The following is a 26,553-nucleotide window of genomic DNA, read 5'->3' on the forward strand; positions in this document are numbered from 1 at the left end:
CAATTAAACTGAAACACTTTACCATCTCATGAAGCATTTTAGAGCGGCAGAGTTTCTCCGAAGTAAAGATGGGCAGTGGTTCACAAATTTACAAGTTGTGGAACAATATCAGAATACTGTTACACAATGTCAAATTTTTAAGACATTACAGTACATAATAGCATCAAAAGATTCAGAGAATCTGGAGAAATTTGTGTGCAAGGGACAAGACTGAAAATCAGTATTTGATACTGGGAAGCATGTCCCTCACTAAGGTGAAGCATGCACCCACAATGTCTCACAGGAAGTTTTGATTTTGCTATGCTTTTGTTTTGAAGTCCATTAACTACTCTCTCCGTCTTTGGAGGTCAACTTCCTGAAAGCCTGAGTCATGCAGTGCACACATCATTACAGCCTAATGATGTTCACCTGAAAGGAGTTCTCCAATTATCCACTGATAGTGTTTGTAGTTAAACCATCAGATGAGAGCTGGGGGGGAGTGGGCTGAAGTTTCAGTTTCATTCGATTTAGTTAGTTTGTATATAATTTAGCTGGGTGTTTGTAATCAGATATATGTGAGGTGTGTTAGAATAACTGCAGTATTTAACTGTATAGGTTTTTTGTAGCTGGGCTATGTCGGGGGAAAATCTTTTAAATTTTATTGGTGGTGGTATGACCAGCATCTATTTAAGGAGATTATTTTTAGATGTGTCGATGGTGAGCATGTTAAACCTCTGTACATGGATAAAAGAATATATTCAGAGCTCTGAAAAATGACTGAAGGCTCGTGTGGTTGTTTTTTCCCGCCTGGTCCCCTTCACATTACCTTGTGACCGCTACAGATGCCAAAAAACAGCCACGATTCTGTCATGGAAATCACTACATGAACTCAGAAACCACTTTCAACATTCCAACCACAAATGCAGGTTAAATGCAGGTTATTGATCCAGAAAGAGTGCCATCGTCAACTGAACATAAAATGAGGCAAAATGGAAAACTGTTCTGATGTCTAATAGTTAGAAATGTGACATTGTTTTTGGAAAACACTGACGCTACATCCTCCGAACTAAAAAGAAGAGGGGCAATCCAGTTCATTATCGCGCCTTAGTTCAAAAGCCTGCATCTCTGATGGCCATTAATGCCTATGGAATTGGCATCTTGCAAGGCGCCATGAATGAAAGGGACATATGCTCCAACCAGGCGATGTCTTTTTCAGGAAAAGTCTTAACTATTTCAGCAAGGCAATGCCAAACCACATAGTGCATCTATTACAACAGCATGGCTTCATTCTAGAAGAGTCTGGGTGTTGAACAGGTGCTGAACCAGGGTGCAGAGGAGGCTACCCCCCCCCCCCCCCTCAATTTTATCCCACAACTTAGACATTCACATTACTCACACTCTCATTACACATACATATAGGATTGGTCATCAGGGTGTACACCTCACCCCTGGCGTCGTTGCCCACCTCTCAATTTTGAATACACGTAGACATTGAGGGCTAACAGGAGGGACCATGCGCTTACCTGCTGCTCTCTGGCAGGTAGCTCCATGCCCTCCTGGGTTTTAAATGCACCTTAGAACACACATGCATCAACACTACAATGAGCGGGTGGAGGGAGGTTTGGAGTCTTCTCTCACCCCCGTTCTCTGCGACCTGCTGGAGCAGGGGGGCTAGTAAGGAGGAGTTGGCCGTCCGACTGCGGTCTGGAGTGTGGGGCCTCCCTGCTGCTGCGGAGTCGGGGCGGTCTGCCTCCCCCCACCGCAGGGAAAAGGGTGACACCACCTGGGTCTGGGTGCAGTTCCCCCCTCCAGGGGCAAGGGTACCTAGACCCGGTTTGTAGAGTACGCTTGGGGAGTGTGATCGTGTGTACAACGTCTCTTTATGTCTGTCTCCACGTTGGTTGAGTGTGGAGTAAGTGCATATGAGAGCATGAGGGTGGGAATGGATGTTTGTGTCTGTGTGTGCCTGTATGTCTGTGTCTATATGTCAGGTTGGGTGTCAGGCGCCACCTCTCTGGGGACATCTCAGGCCCTCCAAGGTTTGGAGGCCTATCTCCCCCCACCACCACTTCCCCTGCCAGTGGCGGACTCCCTCAGACATCGGTGCGTTGGTGGTTCTTTGTGTCCGGGGATGGGCGTCCAGGTACACACCGGCTCACTCCTTGGCGGCCGCTTATCGGGGCCTGGAGCCTGGGGCTCGCTCGGGCCACTTCGGAGGTGGGGTGCCCCCGGCCTCTCGGGCTGGGGCTCGGTCACTCAGGCACAGCTGGCTGCCGGCGGAGCTCACGGGCACGTCACTGCAACTCCCCCTGGCTTCTGCTCCGCGGCTGCTGAGTGAGCCCTCATCTGGGACTCTCCTCAGCTCTTACTGGGACAGTGGCGCGGCTGCCCCTCTGTTGGTCTTCCTTGGTCTCTTGTGTTCTGGGGGCCTCTGGATGTCTGGAGTTTTGATCTCCTCCATACCTGCTTCATACCCTGGAGGACGGGGCTGTGGCTCCCCACACTCCCTAGCAGATCGTTACATGGAGAAACCTTTGGAATGCAAGCATGCTGATCCACACAGGTATGCACACAGGTGTACACACGGGTATTCACAGACGCGGACTACAGCTTTCTTGGCTGCTGCCTCAAAGCACATTGTGCGCTGTCTATCTTGCGTGCTGCACAATATCGTTTATTACTTAGTATCTACTGATATCTACTGCTAGCTAGTTTATTGTGATGGTGCCGTTTCTTTTATTATGTTGCTCTTTGTTGTTTGCTTTCTCTTCTGTTTTTTTTCTCCATACAGGTGACCCAGGTGTTTTGTTTTTTTTGTTGTTCGGTTTTTTTTTTTTCTTTCTTCCCCCCCTTCTCACCGTCTCTTCTCCCCTTTGGTTTTCTTTCTCTCCCTCTCTTTCTTTCATTCTTTCCCCCTGTCCTATCCCCCAGTCATGTCTGTCCCGTTTGTAGGAACTGAAAATAAAATAAATTCATAATTATAATAAAGGTCAATCAAATGGACCAATATGGCAAGGCCATGATGATCCACTTGGTAAAATAAATCCGCTTGGCATCTGTCTTGGCCTTAAGACAACAATTCTGATGGCTAAAGATCCAAACGGGACACAAAAAAAAAAAAAAAAAGAACAGGTGCTGAACATGAAATAAAAAACATTATTCTCTATCACTCAAGAATGGGACGTCAGTCCTCTATTTTTTATTGTGAATAAAATAGGGTATAGCAAATTTCCAAATCATTCTACACAGCATACCAACTTTTTTGGAATTGGAGTTGGAACATACAGTATGTGGTTGAAAGGTCCACCAAACATATATTTTCCCACAGTTTTCTGTCTCATATTTCTGGAGGACTTAGACATTCTCTGAGATCATCTATGTCAGCTGAATTTTAATAAATTCACTGAACTCAAGAGTTAAGTGACTGTATCAAGCTCTTTAGCAATGATTAATTATGAAAGACTTGCTATAAAGAGAAGAAAACAATAGCGACTGTATGGCTTCAAGTTACATCTGCGTGCTCTCCATTCAAAAACAATATTTGAACAGGTACTTGTCTAGTCCCCTCAAGTATCACAACTTCCACTTTTCTTTAAGCCAACATAGTATTCTTTTTTTCTCCTTTGTTTATGCAGCTTGTTCAGATGTCTCAAACCTCATTTTATGGTAACCTCTAAACAAAGTTCAAAAACATAAAGCCATAACAGAAAACCACAGATTGTTGCCTGAGGTGACAATCCCGACTCTGTAAAGCAGCCCATTTCAGATGTGGGTTCGATCAGCGGGGTGTGTTGGCAAAAAGCAATTACTGACTTTGTGATTGGCAAGATAATAACTTCTGACACAAAGTGCTCATAGAGTTCCTGGGTTGTCATTTAAAAGTCAGTAGTCATCACCGGCCAATGTTGCAAAGACCTAAACTGCAGCAGCAGGTCACCTGCCATCAGGCAGGAGTATTACTCAGCTAACATATCATAGAGACCATTTGGATTATGGACACATTTAGGCCAGACTAAAACGCAAGTTGTTGTATTTTCATTATTGTCACCTTATGTTTGGTCTTCATCTGTTATGAATGCGCTATGTGTTTTATGGCTGAGAATATTGTTCGGTTTATCTGGAAATAGGCCACCATGACTGAGACTACTGTGGCTTCAGGCCAGTCATCCTCAATGTGTGTTCATGCCTAATATAGCTTTAGCTCGAGAGCTGTGTGGTGTATACTTTATATATTTTATGTTTGCCTGATTTAATTCACATAATATATTTTAGTAGAGAAGAGGGAATGGTTGACATGGTAGGCTTATAAAATGTGGAAGAGGGCCATAGAATAATAACAGCTCATAACATTAGCTCAATAACTCATAACAACAGTCACCTTAAGACATTTTATACTACAAAGTAAACCCCCAAAATATTAAAGAGAAAATGCAACAATCAAACAATCCTCCAAAGACTTGGCAAGAGTGGGAAGGAAGAACCCTTTTATAGTATAAAAGGACCTCCTACAGAACCAGACTCATGACTGCTTTGATCTCTAGCCCGTAGTTTGCATGGAAAATGCCATTAAGTCAAGTACCTGCTCAACTCAACTCTAATCTCCTTGGTTTCTGTCATTTCCATTACAATTAAGTACCACCTCAACGTGCATAGGGTTGTTATAGCAATGTGGTCAAAGGTCCACTCATTTGTATGTGACACAAACGCAACACAACAACGGAAGATGTCGAGGTGATGGTATACCTGCTGCTCTGTCTATGGCTTTTTGTCAGGGACCACGGTGTTGGTTTTAATGCAGCGAGTTCTTTCATTGTCAGGTTTTAAAAAAAGTTTTGATTTTCGTGAAGGAGTCGCTCTCATGTGTCGTTGAGTGACACCATTGACTTGTGTCACACTTACAACCCCGGCTGTGCAGCTGTTAAAAAAGTAACGAGTGCCAGGTGCTGCCGCATAATGGACAACCCTAAACACAGAGTCGAGCTGTGTAGGTACTTGTCAAAAAGAGGCATGAAAAACTCTAGGAAAGACAATTAAACCTGCTATCTGTGAGCAAAGTGCTCCAAGGGATCATATGAAACTGTGGCATGATATGTCTATGGTATGATAGCACCTGATTATTCAAGACCTTGTATGTGAGGAGAAGGATTTTAAATTCAACTGGATTTAACAATGAGCCTATGAAGAGTCTCTGTCAGTACTCTGACTGCAGACATTGTTGTTTAACGTGTGCATTGAAGTTTAAATCCTGGTCAAAAATGAGTCTAAATGGTAATCCTCACAGTGTTACTGAGGACTAATAATGTCACCAAGAGCAAGGATTCAGCTAGACACAATGAATGAAGTTGAACCGAATAGATATTACCTTTTAAAACGTCCTTAGAATCTCTTCGTTGTTCTGATAACAAACTGATTTTGGTCCACACAAATGAACATGTACACACATCCGTCTTTCTCCTGAAACGTCGAGGGACTCAGTGCTAATAGATGTTTTCATCAGAGCAGCACAGTTGTTGCCGTTTGCCTCCAGGAGACAAATCTTTTTAAGATCTCGCTGTCTCCTCAACACGCATTTGTTTCCCTCTTCCGCTCTCAAGTCACCGAGGCAACACATTAAAAGTTATGATAAGAAGTTTATTTTATTTAGCTTCTATCTCGCTGATAGAGCTTGCATCTCTTCCCCCTTAAAACAAATTGGGCTCACGTTGAGCTTTTTGCTCCTCGTCTGTCGTGTCCGTCGTTTTCCACTGACCGTCGCGTGGATTTGCTTTGCGTGAATGGATCAATCAGACAGCAGTTTGTTTACTAAATCGTGCTTTAGAGGCTTTTTGAGCAAATATAGTTTGGCACATTGTGAACCGCCGCCTCTCCGCTGCGCAGTGCAATTGTTAACCACTCAGTTTGTCTCAAGGCTGCTCAGTTGAGAGGTGAGAATGAGTCATGCTGAGAGGAGGCATCATTTAAAAGAGATTTTGACGAGATCAAGTGTGAGAAGTTCCTTACCACTAAACTCTCGTTGCCTCCCAGCGAACGTTTTGAAGCAGACGCGAGATCCTGCTGCACTTGTGAGAGCAGCCGTGTCAGTCATGAAGCTTTTTGAATGTCACTGTTCCCATTCTAAAGTTCTCCTCAGTTTAACGCGAGGAAAAAGTACAAGTTTTACAAGACTGGCATGGTTATTATTTGTTACCTGGAGTCATAGCGGATGCCTGTTTAGACGTTCCCTACCGTGTGCTGTTTCTGCAGTCACACACAAAATGAATTAATGAGAAGTTAAGCAGCACATTAAGATGCCATCTGAGTAAAAATAACTGTGGATTACATATGGATGGCAGCTGCTTAACATGAGTTTCCAATGACAACAGCTCCATTTTCCCCACTGTAGCTCACATATCACCTGTCTTGAACTTCCAGCTCTATGACAGCTGCGTTTTTCCTTTCCTTTCCTTTCCTCCTTTTTCTTCATGTCAGTTTCTTTCCTTTATTGTCCTTCCTTTCTTCCTTTTTCTTATCCCTTTTCCTCTCATTTTCTGTAGTCCTTTCCATTACTTCCTTTTCCTATGCTTTTCCCTTCTGTTCCCTTGTTTTCTTTCCTTCTCCTCTTTTGTTTCCTTGTCTTGTCAGTTATTCGCTTTTCTTTTTTACTCGTCTTTTTACCTTCATTTAATATCTTTTCCTTTCTTCTCTTTTATTACTGTATTACTTTTATTTCCTTTTCCTTTCATTTTATTTCCTTTTCCATTCCTGTCCCACGTCCTCTTTACCTTACTCTCATCCTTTTTTTATCTCATATAAATCTCTCTTCTTTTCCCTTTTTTTAATTTCCTGTCTTTTTTCTTATTTGTTTCCTTCATTTTTCATTTGCTTCCTTTGTCTTCCTTTCTTTTTATTTTTTTATTTTCCCTCTCCTGTGTCATGTTTACCTTACTCACGCCCTCCCTATCTCACGTAAATCCCTTTCCTTTTTACCATTCCTTGCTTTCACTTCACTCCTGTCTTTTCCTTTCATCTGCTTCCCATTTCTCATCTTTGCCCTCACTTAGCTTTCCTTTCTTCTCCTGAACTCTAATCTTCTGTCCAATAGAAACACAGCCAGATCAGATTTAGGTCAGGTGTCACTTTGCTCAGCAGATACGAAGGTCATCGCCGCACCTTGTGCAATGCGTGTCTTTTACCAATGGGTCTCTTAGAAACGCCGCTGTCACCAATCACTCTGCTTTTGTGAGTCATGTTTGTTATTACTCATGTTCTCCACAGATCGGTGCACAGATTGGACCCACTGTCTGCATCCAAAACATGTGTCATTTGTTTAGTGATCGACTGTTGACTCAAGTAGAATAAAGCAGCACGATCATGTGAGCTATTGCTACATATCTTGCCTGGTGCCATCTACATATACCGGATGGTAGCCTTTTAAATAGCATTCATCAGTACTCCTTATTTTTACAACAAGTTACAGTAAGCAGATCAAAAACCTTGGTGCACATCCACTGGGACATTTTTTGACACTACAAATTGAGCTGCTTCTCAACACTGGACACTAGATGGATGTGCCACTAGTTGGTCTCAAGATAGATGATTGACAGGAAATCTCTCTAACAGCCTAGCTGGACTTAAATTTGACAGTCTGCTGCCTCAAACTGGAACAGCGTGACAACTTGGTAGAAACTTTGTCTCATACTATGAAAAGAGTTTTGTAGTATGGCCACTGACCCGGTGGACCTCAGATTGAGTCATGTAAATAACCTGTCACTTGAAATGTCTTACACAGTCTGGTTACACAGACAGTGAATGAAAAGCATAAAAATGATGGATTCTGCTGACATGGACATGATGTGGAGAATAAAGATTAGGAATGAAATTTTGGTATTTCATTCCTGGTGAAAAGATGGGAAAAAGTACTGCCAGCCGGGCCCTGGCAGCCAGTGTGTTTACTCGACTCAGCTGGGATAGAAATGACACAGAGAGACTGAATGGTAATGAGTCAGGAACACACTTGCAGCATCACAAACAAGAACCTAGCACAATACAAGATTCATGCAGGATATATAATAACTGGCTTTATCGAGTTCTTCTATCTAGCTTTACACCATATCCCAAAGTTCACAGAGCAGAGGTTTCAAACATAAGGCTGCCTTATATTGCCATAAATAAGTAAATCAATATTGTTTGAGTGTGGCTTCCAAATTGCAATAACTGTAATCTGATTGAATGGGAAATAAGTGAGACATACTGATTATATATTTGTAACCTTATGACATATCAGGCTTTTTTTTAATGCCATTTTGCAATGTTGGTGCTTATCTGTTAAACTTGAGATCAAATTGAGCTGTGTTTTGCCCGTGAACTGTAATGAGTTTGACACCACTGTGCATGTGCATCAGCTGTACGTGAGACAGAAAAATGTGTTTTATGATGTAATACGGGATGCATGCTTATCTGCACACCTGTGCACAGAAGATTCCCTAGTTTGTATCACTCTGAGGCTCATTTCCTCTCTGATTGGAGTTGTCTGGCTCCGTTATTGGATTCAATCACTTAATGCAGATACTTAAAAAGCTGCATTCATTGTCTGGTTTGTACTAACCCCTTAAAACCTCCCTAAAATACTGCACTCAAACTTTTAAGGGCTCACAACATGTGTCAGCCCAGACACAGTCTTTGTTCACCGTGTAGCAGAATAACAAACAGGGTAAAGCAGCACTGACAAATTGAGGACAAAAAAGCTCCTTTTTGAGCCCCCTGCTCTCCTCTGTTCCCCTGTAGGTCCTATGCAGCTTATTCATAATTGAGCAGGGTGAGTTGTGCAGTGGCTGTCATGAATCCCTCTCTGCTCCTGTCATAAGTCCTATGTGGATAGGCGGTTATTAACGAAATTCTTTCACAGTCTTTAAAACAGAATTTTTGGGGGTGGGAGGGGGAGACAGGCAGGCAGGCGTTATTACTTATATTAAAAATATAATTGTGAAATTTCTTTAGGGATTTAGACTGTAGAAGCAGATCCCTACAAGCCGTGATAAGAACATGATGTTTGTGCAAGTAGTTCAAATGTAATTTTAAAAAATGCAAATATACGTGCGTGTTGACAGAAAGTGTAACTCTACAGTCCTAAATAATAAGCTATGAAATTGAAAGTGTGCGTGGATAGTAGTCTGTGAGTCTGTCGGTGTGTAATTCTGTTACTCCTTACAATGCAGTTATGCTTTCCACATATGTGAGTGCTCGAGCTTCCATTTCTCTATTAATTTAGAAATAAAACGGCAAATCAAAATGCTAAACTGTGCACAACGCACAGATCTAACAGAAGTGCAACGAACAGCACAGCACGATACGGATGATTAAGCTGCCAAAACACTCATCCACCATGCAGGGAACCAACAAAACACCAGTTCTGATTTCAGCCACTATTAACAAAAAACTGGAGTTACTGACATGTGCACACAAAGAAATTAAAGGACTGTGTGCTAGCCTGAGATACAGTGAGAGAAATGATTATTTGGTCCCCTGCTGAACTTGTAAGTTTGCTCACTTACAAAGAATTAAACAGTCTTTCATTTTAATGGAGAGATGGAACCAAAAATCTGGGGAAAACACATTACTTACATTTTTATAAAGTGATTTGAATGTCACTGAGTGAGACAAGGATCGTAAAGCACAGCACGACTTACTACTTGTTGGAGAAACCCTTGTTGGGAGGCACAGCAGTAATATGATCACCAGGTCTGCACGCATCTGAGGAGGGTTTTTGGCCCACTCCTCTTTATAGAAGCTCAATAAATCTCTTGGGTTTCTTGGCTGCTGCTTGACAACTTAAAGTTCAGCTCCCTCAACAAATTCCCTACAGGGCTGAGGTCTGGAGATTGTCTAGGCCGCTCCATGGCCTTAATGTGCTTCTTCCATTGCTGTGTTGCCTTGGTGATATGTTTTGGATTTTTGTTGAAGGATAGAGATTCTCATCCAAGATTTTGCAATACCTGGTCCCATCAATTGCCTCGCAAGGCGGTGAAATTGTCCTGTACCCTTAGCTGAAAGGCAGCCCTAAAGCATAATCTTCACACCCCTGTGCTGGTCTGTGGGGGTGGTGATCTTGGTGTCATACGCATTTTTCTTCCTTCAAACGCAGTGAGTCAAGTTGGTGACAAAGAGCTCGAGTTCGTTGGAGCACTGCACTTTCTCACAAGTCTTCTCTGAAACATTTGCATGTTTACTGGCAAACTTAAGATTGGGGACATGGCAGGGGACGCTGCGAGTGTTCAGTCCATTACAGCTTAGTGTGTTACCAATGGTGTTCTTGGTGACTGTAGTCCCAACTGTCTTCAGATTATTAATAAGGTCCTCTCGCTGGTAAAACAATTTGAAAACACAGCTTAAACACCCTCAGTGTGTATATGTCTTCCCATGATGTGCCTTTTGGACTGGAAATTGACCATTAAAGAGCTTGATTTCTGTTTTTGCCATCTGCCTCCTGCATTCTGGGTCCGCCTACAGCCACACTATGACAGCACTGAATCCACCATATCAGTGAAAGGACCCACATTTAGCAGGCTCTATGCAGACATCAGCATACTGTCCATTTAGTTTGGACTGTGCAGACTTGCATTTCCACTACAAGGGCACCAACTGCAAAGGACTACAAAGTGGAATAAGAGCAGCCACTCATCCAGATTTCCAATGTGCACAGAGGAGTGTAATCTCAGCCTTAGGCAATCAAGACCACTCTCATGTTTTTCTCTCTCTCTCTCTCCTGCCTTGCATGCACGCTCACCCACACTTGTCTCTATTCCCGTCCCTTAGGAGTAACTACCCACCAGTTTTGGTTCAAAGCTGCCAATGGTAGCTCATTAAATAACAGTAAATAACAGCTGTGCTGTAACCTGCAACAAGTGCTAGATAGCCGGGTTTTACCCACAAAGCTATTGCCTGGAGGAATGAAATTACTTCTAATCACAACATAAAAAATATCCGTCAAATTTCTTCTGGGTCACTTTGCATCTAATGATGCACAGTGTGCGGGGAAAGCAGTCTGACTGCTGAATAATACAAATCTCAGTTGGAAAATCAGACAGTTTAAAAATGCATGCGCCTCTATGTCCCTGTCCTCATCTCAACCTCAGGTAGCTGTCTGCCTCTCTGCTCGCATGAGCTCAGTTACATAACAAGGCTTTGACTTTTCAACAATTTTCAAAACCAAAATTGGAAAAGTAAAACTGTCTGCCTCCGTTTTGATTTCCTTTTTTATTTCCTGCCTTTTGCTGTATGTTTCCACCTTTGTGCAAACCTCTTCCTCTAGCAACAGGTTACAGAGAGCTGAAAGCAACCTCCTGTGCTCTATCGATTGATCTCTTTGATGTGATTAGTTTCAAACCGGAGAGATGGAGGTTTTGTTGAACTTGCACCGAGACTCTGAAGCTTTCAAAACGTTGTAAGCTTCAGTTGTGACAGCAGCTCCCTCTGGTTCAGAGTTTTCTCTTTGTGACATTATATTGATCCTCACTACCTATAAATGTTAGATATCCAAAATGAAAATTGCTTTTTTTTCTGGACATTGGCTCAAGGGATGAAACAGACCACATTTATACAAAAACCAATTGCAAATTTGAACTTTTTGGTTTAAATAATCAGTATTTACATGAGGTCGAGAGAGGTGCAACAGTAAGTGTTGGGGATCTTGTCAAAATAGGTGGAACACACACGTTTTGATCCATCGTCTGCAAAGCATCTGACTGGAACATGAAAATGATCTCAAACACACTGCAAGTGCAGTAAAAGCATATGTGGATAGAAAATCACTCAGTGGAACACTGACAGTCATGGATTGGCCTCCCCAGACCTCGTACCTCAACCTAATTGAAGTGGTGTGGGATCAACTGGACAGGGAACACAAGAAAAGGCAGCAAACGTCCAAAGAAGAGCTTTGAATGTCCTTCAAGAAGTCGTGAGAACCATTCCTGAAGGCTAGTTAAACAAATTACATGAAATTACAGGCTCCGTTGAAGATTAAACACCAAATATTGACGTTCAAGCCCATTATAATTAAGTCTGTTTTTGCCTTATATAATGTGTCTTCGCATATATAAATTTCCTTTGCACGATGCTTTGTGTGTTTTTGCATAGCGATAATAGAGAACCGCTGATGCTCCATATGACTTTGGTACAGTTTTTTCCCTCATTATTTAGGTTTTCTTTGGTTCTGGATATCTGGGTATGGAATGCTTGTCTACAACTATGAGGTCAAATGTGAATCCTAACATCTCTCTTATCGCATATGTAAAATGTTTGCAGAAGATTTTTGTGGCACCAGAAGCAGCCGGTTCTTAGCATAAGCTAGAGCTTAAAAAAGAAACATCTGTAGGAGTGGAGCTCGAGAGAAATGAGCTTACATGGCCTGAGGAAACACTAGCCTAACAGCTTCACAGAGCTGTGATTCAGGTTTTAACACAGAATGAGTGGCACTGAATAGAGATGGTCGTTCTGGTTATGCTGCATCAGTTTTTAATCTATTACTGTCTCGTATGAGTCTGGCAAAGTTACAGTGCAACGCTAAATGATGTGAAGTGCTCCTTTGGTCCAGGTGGTGATAAAGTATACGCAGAAGCTTTTTATGTGTCAGTCATCCTGAATGAAACTGCCAGTAGGAAGAGTTTCTACTGTCAGTGCTCAAGGGTGTCATATTTATGTTGAATTAGTGTAAGCTCCCTTGCCACTCTTGTGGATTTTTCTTTCATGTGTGTGACTCCATTTATCCGTCCATCTATCCATCCATCTGTCTGTCTGGTTCTCAGCTCCTGGCAACTGCTGGCCCTTCAGTGCCCTTAGGTAAACACAGCTGCTACCCTGCATCTGCAGACGGGAGTCTGGTCTACCGATAAGATTTCATCAGCTCCACTTAAAATGCTCTTTCTCCCAAGCCCTACAGGACCTGAGTGATTCTCAATTATCTCGGAATGAACCAAATGAGATTCCTGCTTTCCAAAAAGTATTTTAGACTTTGAAGCCCTGTTGGAATAGGATTTACGTCCACCAGCTAAAACAATGGGGTGCACATGTAGGATACAGGTGACTTAAGTTACCTCTGGCTGACACAGGAATCGCCTCCCTAACCAGTACTTGAGAGCATCCTTCTTGCAAGATTTAATTTTCTTCGACCTCCTCTCAACATACCATTTTTCCTCTTGATGTCAAAGTGGTTGTTATTATTTGTGGGTAAAAAAATCAGAGCACATAAATAAATTGTTCTCAAAAGGTCGTCTGTGTTCTGAAATGAAAGGAAGAATGAAAACAAGTGGAAGGACTCGGATGCCAGCTTAACTCTGAAATCTATCATTTTATGAGGAGTTTGAGAGCTGACGATTATGACACCAATACTCTCACTTAATAGTATAATAACAAAGGATTTAGAAGACAGAGACTGATACACAATCTGTACGCTGTAAAAGCGATTGAAGATTGAAGCAAATTTGAAGAGATCTTCTATAATAATTTAGGTTTGTTCTTTCAAAACTGTCTGTATATGTCACGGGTTGCCGTGTGTGGATTATTTAGGACCCAAGATGCAGCAGCTCTGGTGCAAGTGAGTTTATTAACCAAATGTGGATACAGCAGAGATGACGAGGGTGAACATGGAACTAAGAAAACCTAAACTGGGAAAAACTAACAGAAACTAACCAGAAACAGAGATGCAGGGAGGCACAGGGAAATACACAGAATGACGGCCGGAGAGACACAGACGAACCAGCAACAAGGACGAGGTAACACACACTATAAATACACACACCAGGAATCAAGGGATGGGAAAGAGGAGGGGAACACACCTGGAAGACATCACAGCTGACGAGGCAGGGGAACGTAAACAGAACGCACTGACATCAGGCAGGGACCTTCAAAGTAAAACAGGAACACATACACGCAAAGACACAGACTAAGAAACGCTTACTAAACACAGAGACCTAACTACACAAAAGGGGATACACAGGCAGGGATGACACCAACCAGAGGGAACACAGCTAAACCCGGGAAACCAAAGCACAACAGTCATAATACATAAAACTATCAAAAGTAAAAGTACAACAACCAAAAACACTGGGTCACTGACCCAGGACCATGACAGTATAGGGCTATAAAAAATGCATGAAAATTATTTTTTTGTGATTTAGCATCTTAGAAGAGTTTCCTGTACTGCAAAACTTGTCCCTGTTAAATTACAGTAAATTACTGGCATTTTTCATTTCACAGTTTCAACTGTAATCCTGCATTATAAACAACAGCATGTTACAAAATCACAATTTTTGCTTATTTTTTTTTTGTTTATAGTGAATTGATTGTATCTGTGACTGTACTATTATATGCTAATAAAGCTTGAATTTAAAGCACCACCATTTGCAACTTTCACCATGATTTTACGTAGTTAAAGGAATAGTTCTGTTATGGTGAGCTGTGTGGCAGGCTAGGTTAGGACCCAAACGCAGGACTCGGAGACAGGATGTCATGGTCCTGGGCCATGTGGGCCCAGTATTCTTAGTTCCTTGTATTTTTGTATTTCGTTCCTTATTTAGACCATGTTTTCTGAGTTGCCCTGTTGTGTTGTTCCCTAAGTGTTTTCCCTTCATGGCTTTTACCCCCTGTGTGCCCCTCTGTGTATCTGTGAGCCCTCGTCTCTCCTTATGTTTTATTCCATGTTTCCCCTGCCCATTATGTCTAAGTTCTCCCCGTGCTCTCTCTCCCCCCTGTGTGCCCTCTATGTATTTATGAGCCCTCGTCTCCCTTTGTGGTTGTTTCATGTTTCCCCAGCCCTTTATGTCTGTGTTTTCCCCGTGCTCTCTCTCCTCCTGTCTGAACCTCTGTGCCTGTACGTGTCATGTTCAGTTCACCCCGCCCTGTCTCGTTATGATTATCAGTGTCACCTGTGTTCCCCGTGTGTGCCCACTTTCCTCGTTTACCCTCTGTGTATTTCTGTCTGAGTCTCCCTCTGTTCGGCGTCGCGTTCTCCCTCATGTTGTGTGTAATTCTCCCCGTGGTTCGGTTCCTTGTACAGTTCATGCTTTAGTTTTCCCAGTTTTAGTTTATTTTGTATTGCTTCCCGTGGCCAGCAATAAAGCTGTGTTTTTGAGTTTATCCCCGTGTCTGTGAATCTGCATCTTGGGTCCTTCCCCTGCCTGCCACACAACGTATCATGACAGAAGAACGCGACCACAACATGGACCCAGCAGTTCACAACCCCTCCGCGGACCTCCAGGACGACACGACCATGTCGGACTCAGCGGACATTTCAGAGGAGGTAGGGGAGGAGCTGAACCGGCTCTGCCGCATTATGGATCGCATCATCGGATGCGCGGATCCAAGTGTGGTTTCCACAGGATTGGCGGCCGTGGACGCCGTTTTGTTGCGGGAGCCACGGTTGCGACAGCTCCCCCACCTCGTCGAGGCGTTTGACTCCCTGGGCCCCCTTAAGGAGGAGCTTCGTGCCCGTGCACTGGCCCAGAGGGTCCTGAATGCCGCCTCAGCACCCACACCTCCGTCCCGTGAACGGGTGTCATCGCCGCTGTCTCATGAGCCAGTAGCGGTCAGAGTTGGAACGGTGAGGCTCGCCACAGACACACCTTCCGCCCGCACCCCGCCGGCTTCCGCGTCTTCACCGCGGTCTGGCCGCACGGCGTGGCGCACGGAGACAATGGAAGCCATAGACTTTGGCGAGGAAGAGCGGCAGCAGGTGTTACGGGCTTATCGGGAGGACGAGCTCCGGCGGAAACCCTGGCTCATCCCGGAGGAGGACCTCTCACCTGCTGCACAGCCTACCAGCCGCTCGCCGTCTCCGATCCGCTTAGGCTATTTTTCGCCTGTCTCATTTCTGGCAAGGATGGGGGCGGACGACGGGGAACTCACCACCACGTCACCCTCTGTGTTGGCGCCATCAGCGCCCATCGCGCCAGCTTCCTCTGCTCGAAGGAGGCGGCGCGCCCGCCGCCATAAACCGGACAATGCTAAGACTGCAAAACATGAAGTGGACGGCGGGTTCATTTTTGATGGATCTATTTTTGTCGACCCTGAGCCTGCTGTTTCTAAGACTGTTTTTTCTGAGCCTGCTCCTTTTCCTGCTCGTGTTTCTCCTCCCAGGCCAGTTCAGTTAGCTCCCTCGCAGCCACCCTCAGTTCAGTTAGCTCCCTCGCAGCCACCCTCAGTTCAGTCAGCTCCCTCGCAGCCCTTCACAGCTCAGTCAGCTCCCTCGCAGCCCTTCACAGCTCAGTCAGCTCCCTCGCAGCCACCCTCAGTCCAGTTTCCAGTGTCCCCCTCAGTCCAGTTTCCAGTGTCCCCCTCAGTCCAGTTTCCAGTGTCCCCCTCAGTTCAGTTTCCAGTGTCCCCCGTGCCGCCTGTAGCGCAGGCCCCAGTAGCTCCAGTGCCGCCTGTAGCGCAGGCCCCAGTAGCTCCAGTGCCGCCTGCATTGCAGGCCCCAGTAGCTCCAGTGCCGCCTGCATTGCAGGCCCCAGTAGCTCCAGTGCCGCCTGCATTGCAGGCCCCAGTAGCTCCAGTGCCGCCTGTAGCGCAGGCCCCAGTAGCTCCAGTGCCGCCTGTAGCGCAGGCCCCAGTAGCTCCAGTGCCGCCTGTAGCGCAGGCCCCAGTAGCTCCAGTGCCGCCTGTAGCGCAGGCCCCAGTAGCTCCAGTGCCGCCTGTAGCGCAGGCCCCAGTAGCTCCAGTGCTGCCTGTAGCGCAGGCCCCAGTAGCTCCAGTGCCGCCTGTAGCGCAGGCCCCAGTAGCTCAGCTCCCCGCGTCTCCAGTAGCCCAGTCCCCGATAGCAGTACGGTCCGCTGGTCAGCTTAACATTCAGCCAGGGGTCTCAAATCTCTCTGGCTCTGCATCAGCTCCTGCTGGGAGCTCGGATGAGCTCATCCAGGACTCCGCGGCTCCCACGCCGCCATCTACCTCGTCAGCTGGAGGGTCCGAGGGGCCCGTTCAGCCTCCTGTCTCCGCTGGAGGGTCCGAGGGGCCCGTTCAGCCTCCTGTCTCCGCTGGAGGGCCCGAGGAGCCCGTCCGGCCTCACGCCTCGTCTGCTGGAGGGCCCGAGGAGCCCATCCAGCACCATGCCACATCAGCTGGAGGGCCCGAGGAGCCCATCCAGCCACCTTCTGCTACGCCTGGCCCAGCCTCAGAGTCTTCGTCCTCGTCTGGCCCAGCCTCAGAGTCTTCGTCCTCGTCTGGCCCAGCCTCAGAGTCTTCGTCCTCGTCTGGGCCAGCCTCAGTCTTCGTCCTCGTCTGGCCCAGCTCCAACTTTGGCTTCTGCTCCTCCTGGTCCAGCCTCAGCCTCTGCAGCGACGCCTGGTCCGGCCCCCGCATCGCCATCGGCTGGTCCTGCCTCGTCTGGTCCTGTGCCCACCAGGCCATGGCCAGCACGCCTGAAACTGGAGAGCCGCCGCTGCCTTCCGCGCGGCCGGCCCCCTGAACTGCTCCGTCGTCTCCTTCGTTGCCGCCGCTGCCTTCCGCGCGGCCGGCCCCCTGAACTGCTCCGTCGTCTCCTTCGTCGCCGCCGCTGCCTTCCGCGCGGCCGGCCCCCTGAACTGCTCCGTCTCCCTCGCCGCCGCCGCTGCCTTCCGCGCGGCCGGCCTCCGGACCAACTCTGTCACCTGTGCCACCCGCCTGGTCGGCCCCCCGACCGTGTGACCCGTGAACTCTTGTGCCTGTGGGCTCTGGGTCGGCCCCCTGAACTTTATTTGGACTATGGTCATGTGCTCCTGTGTTTTCTGTTGTTTGTTTTGTTTCCCGTTCTGGTCCCTCCGTCCTGGTCCCCCGCCTCCCGCCCTGGGTGGGTTGTTTTCTGTCTTTGTTTTGTTTTTCGGGTTTGGGCTGTCGGGAGCCAGCCCTTTAGGGGGGGGTGATGTCATGGTCCTGGGCCATGTGGGCCCAGTGTTCTTAGTTCCTTGTATTTTTGTATTTCGTTCCTTATTTAGACCATGTTTTCTGAGTTGCCCTGTTGTGTTGTTCCCTAAGTGTTTTCCCTTCATGGCTTTTACCCCCTGTGTGCCCCTCTGTGTATCTGTGAGCCCTCGTCTCTCCTTATGTTTTATTCCATGTTTCCCCTGCCCATTATGTCTAAGTTCTCCCCGTGCTCTCTCTCCCCCCTGTGTGCCCTCTATGTATTTATGAGCCCTCGTCTCCCTTTGTGGTTGTTTCATGTTTCCCCAGCCCGTTATGTCTGTGTTTTCCCCGTGCTCTCTCTCCTCCTGTCTGAACCTCTGTGCCTGTACGTGTCATGTTCAGTTCACCCCGCCCTGTCTCGTTATGATTATCAGTGTCACCTGTGTTCCCCGTGTGTGCCCACTTTCCTCGTTTACCCTCTGTATATTTCTGTCTGAGTCTCCCTCTGTTCGGCGTCGCGTTCTCCCTCATGTTGTGTGTAATTCTCCCCGTGGTTCGGTTCCTTGTACAGTTCATGCTTTAGTTTTCCCAGTTTTAGTTTATTTTGTATTGCTTCCCGTGGCCAGCAATAAAGCTGTGTTTTTGAGTTTATCCCCGTGTCTGTGAATCTGCATCTTGGGTCCTTCCCCTGCCTGCCACACAACGTATCATGACACAGGATGCTTAACTAAAGGCAGAAGCTTTAATGTTGGCCAAAAACAAACTAAAAACAAAATATATGAATACTAAAGAAACAAACCAAACATGAACTACAAGTAAGAAACTCCTGACTGGTTGTAGGTGACTGGAAGAGACTTGACATGACTGGGAAACATGGAAGTACACACGACACACAGGCAGAATAACGAGAGGATGGGGAACAGGTGGAAACACAGCTGGGACGAATCTGACATAACGAGATAGAACGGAAGCAAAACTAAATGCACTGCACACAGGACAAGGACTATCAAAATAAAACAGGAAGCATGACAAATACATAGACGCGGACAAGACACGCAAGCTTTACACTGTGACTGGAGAAATTAAACAGAGACAAGACTCTCAAAACGCAAGACAAGGCTAGACACTGAGGGAGGTAAAACATAATCACTAACAGCAAGAAACTAAATAACCTAACATGAAGACCAAAAGTACAAGAAAAACATAAGCCAATCAGAGAAACTAATCCAACTTAGAATATCCTTTTAACCCAAGAAAACACAGTCCAACAACAACCATAACTGATACAAAAGCTAGAAATATTAACCATACTCAAAAACATGGACACTGGGGCACCAGACTCAGGACTTTAACAAGTTCATTTACTTTCCTGCCATAAGCTAAATGTAAAGAGTCATGCATACAGTGTACTACAAAGAAAAAAAAATGAGAAGGGCATGAAAGTCCCCTGTATTTTGGATTTTGAGGTGTTACTGTGGGGATAGGTTAATTGGAAAAAATCCAAATTACCACTAGATGTGAATGTGCGAGTGAATGTGAGTGTGAATGGTTGTCTGTCCCTGTGTGTTGGCCCTGCGACAGACTGGCGACCTGTCCAGGGTGTACCCCGCCTCTCGCCCTATGACAGCTGGGATAGGCTCCAGCACCCCCCGCGACCCTGCAAAGGATAATGGATGGATGGATGGATGGATGGATGGATGGACACACAAAACATAAAAAGATTTATCTAACATTTCTTATGAACAGCTATTTATTCTGGTCTGCTGCTCGGATTAGCTTGTTGTTGTTTTTGTGGTTCCAATCATGTGATGCCACCAGGAAAGTTTCAGAGGTTGGCACCCGTAGCATGGCTGAAGGGTTTCTTTTGACTCTTCTTTATTTTCTTTCCCCAAATGTTTCCAGTGGTGATGCTAATCTAGCCAAGCTTCCCCTAGATTCTTGTTGAAGGTTTTAAAAGTTTAATCAACTTTCAGAGAAAAACTTTATTTTTCCAAAAAGTTAAATTCTTTTGTGCGTGAAAATCCTAAAGTTGCTTTAATGATCAAGAACCTTAGAGGCTACACCGTGCTTCAGATGATGTTATTTATTCTCTACTAGTTTTGACTTTCTGTTCAGGATTCTTATTGTGACATGTGAGATGTCATGATCCTACTTACATAAGGAAGCAGAGGAGAGGAGAAAAAGTATGAGGAGAGGGGAAGTATGTGGAAAAAATAATTAGAGGGGGGATGGGGGTTGATGTAGAAGGGCTACAGATTGGCTGCCAAGGCCTCGGTCCTTGATTGCAGCCTGCTTGTCTGAGAAGTGTAGCCTGTTTCCTGCCACTTACTTCCCCAAAGCGTGGTGATTGGATGGGATAGGAGTAGCTATTCCTGTCTAACTTAAATGCAAGACCATTCCTTTTAAAAGTCTGAACCTGCATTTTTATGCACTTCCATCGAGCCTCTTTGTTTTCTTGATTGGGCATTGCTCAGTCCCAGTGTATCCCTTTGTGGTGTATTGACCATGCACTGACCCACAGACTGAAAGGATTTCACAGATTTACAAATCAATGTGGAAATCTGTAATTATAAGTCCCGTCAGTGGAAGCATTCCAGTTTCCTGGAAAGCAAGCTTCCAACAAAGTCTTTATTCCTCTCCTTGTATTTTTCCTCTTCCTGCTGCATATTTCATGGAGCTGAGTATGGCACGAGTTTGAAGTATGAATAAAAAGAAACATCTGACTGGACTAGCAATGTTTTCCCAAAAAGCAAGTAGCCAAGGGAAAACACTAATTGGACGTTCCTTCAAAGAATATCAAAGATTATGCAAAGAAGTAGTTGGAGACATTAAACACACATCCCAGGCTTCCCTACTTCACTGCACAAACAAATTGGATTATAGTGGTAGAGTGGAGCTATTTACTGAATTGAAACCCGATAAGATGAGCAATCAAAGGAGATCTGTGCAGGTAGTGATGCTGGAAGTATAATCACAGCTTGTGTGGATAGTTGTGTTCCCCTGTTGAGCTTGGTGTGAGTGTCTGTGTGTCTAAGGATGTTTCTAAGTGCCTCTTTCTACTAGGAACTCTTATCCCATCGTGTATATTTGCTTGCTTCATGCTCTCAGCTATGATCCACAACTCAACTGAACTTCTGTATGGCTTGATCACAAGACAACATGAACTGTATTTCATTTTTTTAGGCTAAATTGTTGTGGATAGATCGAATTCAAGTGATGCAGATGTAACTGGAAAGGTTCAGTGTGGAAAACGAACGTGCAATTACGGCAGTATTATGAGACGCAATCACTGCGCTTGTGGCTCACTGGTAGCCCGCTGGCTTGTTTTTCATTGCCATCCCTCTTTTTCAATATCTCATCTGATTAAATTACAGCTGGGTGGTGTTCAGCTGAGGAAATGAAGCTGTGTGTTTTGCGAGTTTGTCTGAGAGTCTGTGCATAACCCTTTTCTTACACTGTTTGCTTGATCTCGTGGTATTCTGTGGGGAAAAACCAGCCAGGAAAAATACACAGCGTTTCTTTAATTGATTGCACGTGAACGTGTGTTTTATCTCGCCTCCATTCGGCCGTTAGGTTTCAAACCTCTCGATAGTTCATTTGTGATTTCCCTGTCGGCTAATCAGATAAGAGTCCCATGGTCTGCTCAGCGGGGATCAAAAAATCAACCTGTGCCATGGACGTGGCTTGGACCATAAACACATTGCTTTCTCTTTATTTTCTCTGTGGAGAACTTCCTTTAAACATTGACTTAAAAAACAATAACAGGGCTGCTTAGAGAAACATATAGTGGCTGTGTGAGCCGAGTAAAAGGAAGCTACAGTAAAGAAATATTTTACATAACCTGAACACATTTGCTAATGAGTCCAGCAATTTAGAATTTTATGATCACAAAAGTGGACCCATGAGCACATGATTACAAAACAGTTTAAATCTGGGCAACAGCGACTGAGATTGCCTGATTTTTCTTTTTTAAATCTCTAGTAAAAGTCAATATGCAAAACTTCTGGAATCCTATATTTCCCAGAAATCAGCTGGTCTAGTAATTCTCATTAGTGGCCCTGTGTTTCAATAATAACCATATCTTTTGTGTTAAAGTCTAATATTTGGCTCACATTGTCCTTTTGGAGAGGAATGTTGACCCATTGTGTAAATTCCCAGTCATGCAGGTTGGCTGGACTTCTGTAAGTTTGTTGAAGATGTTTCACCTCTCATCCAAGAAGCTTCTTCAGTTCCCATGTTGTCCCATTCTTGTCTGATATACCATATTTTTGGGACCATAAGGCGCATTAAGCGAAGCAAAACAGTCAGATAAAGACGAACTAAAACATTTTGACAGATTTTTGAGCACCATGTACGCATACGCACATAAAATCGGTTCGAGGTCAGTAAACACAACCAGAGTTCATACATAAGGCACACCGGATTATTGGGGCACGCTGTCAATTTTGGAGAAAATGAAAGGATCTTAAGTGCACCTTATAGTCTGAAAAATATGGTAGTATTCTCGCATCTCAACAGTCTTTGTCGTATTTTCTTGTTTCATTATGCCCCAGATGTTTTCAGTTGATTAATGCAGCGCTGCAGGGCACAAACATCATGGATGTCCAGTACTGATTTTAAGCCTTTCCCAATGTGCACAGAGATTTCTTCAGATTCTCAGAATCTTTTGATGATATTATGTACTCTAAATAACTTGCTATTTAAAGTCACAATTTTATGTTGAGGAACATTATCCATCTATTTATTAACCTGAAATAATTCCACAACTTGTAGATATTGGTTTTTTTTGCAGATTGGTGAACCTCTGCCCATCATGACTTCCAAGAAGCTGTTCCTCTACAAGTTATATCCACCTACATGAGATATAGTTGGAAAAGGAACTTAGTTTTCCAGTCTTTTGTGACCCCATCCCAACTTATTTGAAGTATATTTCTGCCTTCAAATTCCAAATGTGCTCATATTTATTCATGAAAGTTTTGGAAATGATTGCATTCTGCTTTTACACAATTTCTTTGTATTTTGGTTATTTAGGATCAGCATAGTCAGACCTTATATTTGTGGATTTTAATGCAGACATTTTTATTCAAAGTCCAGTTTCAGAGGCTCAAAAGTAACTGGACAAACAAATATAAGGACTGTTTTTAATACCTGGTTAAAAATCCTTTGCTGACAATGACTGTCTGAATCGTTTTCTTACCTTGAGATGTTCTAATTTATTGCAGACACCTTCAGGTGCCGCTTATTTGTGCGTCTCTCTTCAGTATTTTATTTAATAGTCGAAAAAATATGCTCCAGTGACGGACTTGGGAATTGAAGAAAATCCCATGTTTTTGCTTGGAGAATTTCTTGGGTTGCCTTTGGATTATGCCTTGAGCTATCCATTGGTGCTGTACACCACTGACTAATCAGTTTTGCAACATTTCGCTTAATTTAAGCAGAGAGTATACCTTTGTACACTTCAGAAGTCATATGTGTAAATGCCTCCTCCATGTCTGGCAAATGATGTGATGTGATCTGGATCAGAAGTTGCTCCTTTCCTTCTTCACTTTATGGTTCCTGTCATTCTGGTAAAACTTTGGTTCCCTCTGTCCAGAATTTTCTTTTTCTTCTTAGATGTTTTTTTGATGAGGTCTAATCTAACCTTCCTATTCTTGAGTCTAACCAGTGATTTGCATCTTGTAGAAAACACTTTTCATTTCTTTCCATAAATGTGATATTGTGGTTTTTCATAACCAAGAAAAGAAATCAGTCTTTGGCCACTCCAAATTAACAATCTATGGTTATTTTAGTTATTTTAGTTTTTCAGTCTAACGCAGGCCTCGGTCACTTGCACAAGTTTAACACTTGAAATCAAGTCCAAACCTTCTACAGTATCTGATTTGTCTGATTCGTTTGTCATTAAATAACTAGAAAACAATCCTCAATATTATGAAACTGCCTGACAGTTAATTATTTCATTAATGTTTAGCCTCTGATAATAGGAGACTGTGTATGAAAGTATGATTTTGTTAAAACTTCAAAGTCTGAACAATCCCATATTGTATATGTCAATCCCATATTGACATATATTAAGCATATAACAGTGCTTTTATTACTAAGGTACAAGCTCCCTCCTTACCTTATGCATATACAGACTTGCTATATGAAATTAGGGTTGAAGCTCTCATGTCAGTGTTGGTGAACATTCGATATACTTGGATATAATGTGTTATAATTATTACTTGCTTACAGGTCCAAGTTATCATTAGCATAAGATTGTCATAATCATGGGGTTTTTAAAGGAAGCTGGGTAGAGATGGAGCTGAGCTGGTGTTATTGCCAAAGCTGAAGCTGTGTTTAACAAAGCAAAGCAAAAGCCAATCACCTAAAACTGAAGTGATGCGAGTTTTCTATCTAAAAAACAAACCTCCATAAAATAAGTGCAGAGCTCGTCGAGACACGTCTGGAAAGGACGTAGGTGTTAAATTGAGCCATGGTGCGTGATTTTTTTTAAAAACATCACGAATCATGAAAAGCTATGTTTTCTTCAAAATAAAAAGATGAGGAGAAGTCTTCTGTGAAAATGTGGAAAAACAGATGAAAGTTAAAAAGCCTCTCGCGGCATCTCAGGTTTGAAAAGACTCAAAGTTGATGATAATATCCTCCAACGAGGGCTGACAGGCACCCATTAAAAGGTAGGCTTAAGTGTGTTTGTGTGTCAGCGGGAGCCTCCTTTACAGAGTCTGATCTGCTTGTCAAACAGCAAAAGGAGATGTTCACTGGTCCAAAGTCCTCCCACACACAGCTGCTCCAAAATACTCAGTCTGTGCGCATCAGCTCATATGTGCAGGCTCATGCATCCTTGTTTGTGATACGTTTGTATTTTCTGCCCGTGTTTGCACAGTCACTTGTGTATCCTGATATTACTTGTGTGTGTGTGTGTTCAGACTTGTTTGTCTGATCTGTTAGCACTCTGGATGTCTCCCTCTTCATCCCAGAGCCCCATGCCTGTCCAGCCATTCTCTCATCCTATTAAGACTTCTCCTCCCGAAGGAATCACTAGTCTGCGTGCGTTGGAAATCGCAGTCTGGCTCCGAAGATGAGCCAAGTAGGACTCTGTGTGGCCAAAGCCAAATTCAGATATTTGCTCCATCCCACAGTGAGATATCCGCCATCTGAAAGAGGAAAATGGCACTAAGAAAATAAGGCAAATTTGCATGTTTTTCCAAAACATTCAAGAGCAACAGGACGGCATCACTGGAACAAACAAAACCTCAGCATCTTGTGTAAGAGATCTTCGCTTGGTCACATGGTTGCTTCCGCTATGCCTTCCAGCTTGAGGAGAGTGTGACTCATGATGCTAACTTAAACACTAAATCAGAAATCTGTTATGGATAACTAATGGTGACAAACCCACTGAGTTTCCTGTGTGCGGTTTGAAAATATTTGGTGGCATTTTTTAATTAGATCATGGTTAAGCTGAACGTTGTTCCACTCGTGTTAATGAGAACGGTTTGACATTTTTTAAAGCTGTGTGGTTGACAACACTCTCATCTATATGTGTTAAATATTAAAGCAGCAGCAGCAGCCAGCTAACGTACTGTTACTTACTGTTCAACTGCTGACTAATGCAAATATCTAATTAGCCGATCACATGGCAGCAACCCAGCGCATTTAGGTCCAGACAACCTGCTGAATTTTGAATTGAGCACCAGAATTGTGGAACGGAGGGTGATTCGAGTGACTTTGAACGTGGCGTGATTGTTGGTTTGAGTAATTCAGAAAATGCTAATCTATGCAACCAAACAGAGAATAATCTGAAAAAGAGAAAATATCCAGTGAGCACAGATTCTCTGGGTGAAAAAATTCCCTCGTTGATTCCAAAGGTTAGGGGAGTATGGTTAAAGTAGTTCAAAAGGCAGCTCAAAAGGACTCATTACAACAAAGGTTTGCAGAAGAGCATCTCTGAAACACAAAAACACATTGAACCTTGAAGTAGATGGGCTACAGCAGCAGAAGACCACACTGGGTGTTACTCTTGCCAGCTAAGAGCAGGGAGCTGAGGCGACGATTTGCATGGATTCCCCAAAATTGGACAACAGAAGATTGGCTTTCTCTCATGAGTCTCAATTTCTGTTGCCACTTTCACAAAGTAGGGTCAGCATTTGACGTTAACAACCCGAATACACCCACCATGGACCGATCATCTAATGTATCAATGGGCAGAAGTGTTGTTGTGATATTGTAGGGAATATATGTTGGCACACTTTGTGTTCCTTAATAACAACTGAGCATCGTCTCCACAGCTTACCCACGTATTGTTGCTGAGGCCCATCCCTTTATGTCCACAGTGTACCATCTTTTGATGGCTGCTTCCAGCAGGATAACACACCATGTCACATCTTCTAAAACTGGTTTCCTGAACTTAACAATGACCAAATGACCGATATGGACCAAAATATTTGTGAAATTGTTCTAGTGAACAATTAGCGAACAGGTGTGAAATGTGTGTGTTTAGTTAGTTTGTTTGTTTGCTTGTTTTAATCAATTTTAAATCATGCTTTTTATTTGTTTTTGTTTCTAATGTCTCTGTAAAGCACTTTGAATCACCTTGTTGTTGAATTGTGCTATACAAATAAATTTGCCTTGCCTTGCCTAGTGCCTTGTTGAATCTGTGCCAAGAAGAATTAAAGCACTTATGAAGGCAGGTGGTCCTGTATTTCTAGCACCTCATGCCATGTTCATAAATCTTTA

General features: G+C 44.0%; 1 protein-coding gene across 2 annotated transcripts in view; it reads left to right on the forward strand.

Moving 5' to 3' along the window:
- The window catches only part of LOC308399053 (proton myo-inositol cotransporter-like), a 103,616-nt gene that overhangs the window by 38,194 nt on the left and 38,869 nt on the right, over positions 1–26,553 (forward strand). The window lies entirely within an intron of this gene.

The sequence above is a fragment of the Rhamphochromis sp. 'chilingali' genome (assembly GCF_963969265.1).
Source record: "Rhamphochromis sp. 'chilingali' genome assembly, chromosome: 7".
In the NCBI taxonomy this organism is placed as follows: domain Eukaryota; kingdom Metazoa; phylum Chordata; class Actinopteri; order Cichliformes; family Cichlidae; genus Rhamphochromis; species Rhamphochromis sp. 'chilingali'.